Source organism: Mustela putorius, unplaced genomic scaffold (assembly GCF_011764305.1).
Source record: "Mustela putorius furo isolate JIRA1106 unplaced genomic scaffold, ASM1176430v1.1 tig00001854_pilon_pilon_pilon, whole genome shotgun sequence".
Lineage (NCBI taxonomy): Eukaryota > Metazoa > Chordata > Mammalia > Carnivora > Mustelidae > Mustela > Mustela putorius.
In genome coordinates, this window is record NW_025421889.1 from 191507 (window position 1) to 192115 (window position 609).

The window sequence follows — 609 nt, forward strand, 5'->3', positions numbered from 1 at the left end:
TGGGACCAGAGGCACAGGACAGGCCAGCCTTCTGCCAAGACTCCTTCCTCAGAGTGGAGCACGCGACCCTCCCTGCCCTAGTCGTCCCCTCATGTCTCCTTAGCAGCCAGGCTTCCATCTCTCTGCACAGAGAGAGCGGGTGACACTTGTCTTGCCACAGGCCTGCTTTTCGTGCCACGGCAGGCTATCCTGCTTACCGAGCGATTCCCGACCCCAAGGCCAACGGCTCCTTCTCTTCTCTGGAGGGCCGTGCTGAGCATTCCCCACACTTGGCTTCTCTCTCAGGCAGAGGGGATGCTAGGGCAAAGGGTATTTCGCTCCATGCGGGTATCTTCCACCGAGCTGCGGAGACTAGCCCAGGCAAGCAGCAGCAGCATCCGCAAACCCAACTCTGATTTCCCAAGGAAAGCAGTGCTTCCCAGGGGGGAGATGCCCAGGCAAAGAGGCTTTTGCTGTATGCGGGTTTCTCCTACCACCAGGCTGGTCTCAGGCAAGAAGCAGCAGCCCGCAGAACATTTCTCAGCGAATGCTGTGCTTTCGCAGAGGCTTTGGCTTGGAGCGAACAGCACTTCGCTGCTGCTTCCTCAGCAAGGCTTCAGTCGCATCAGG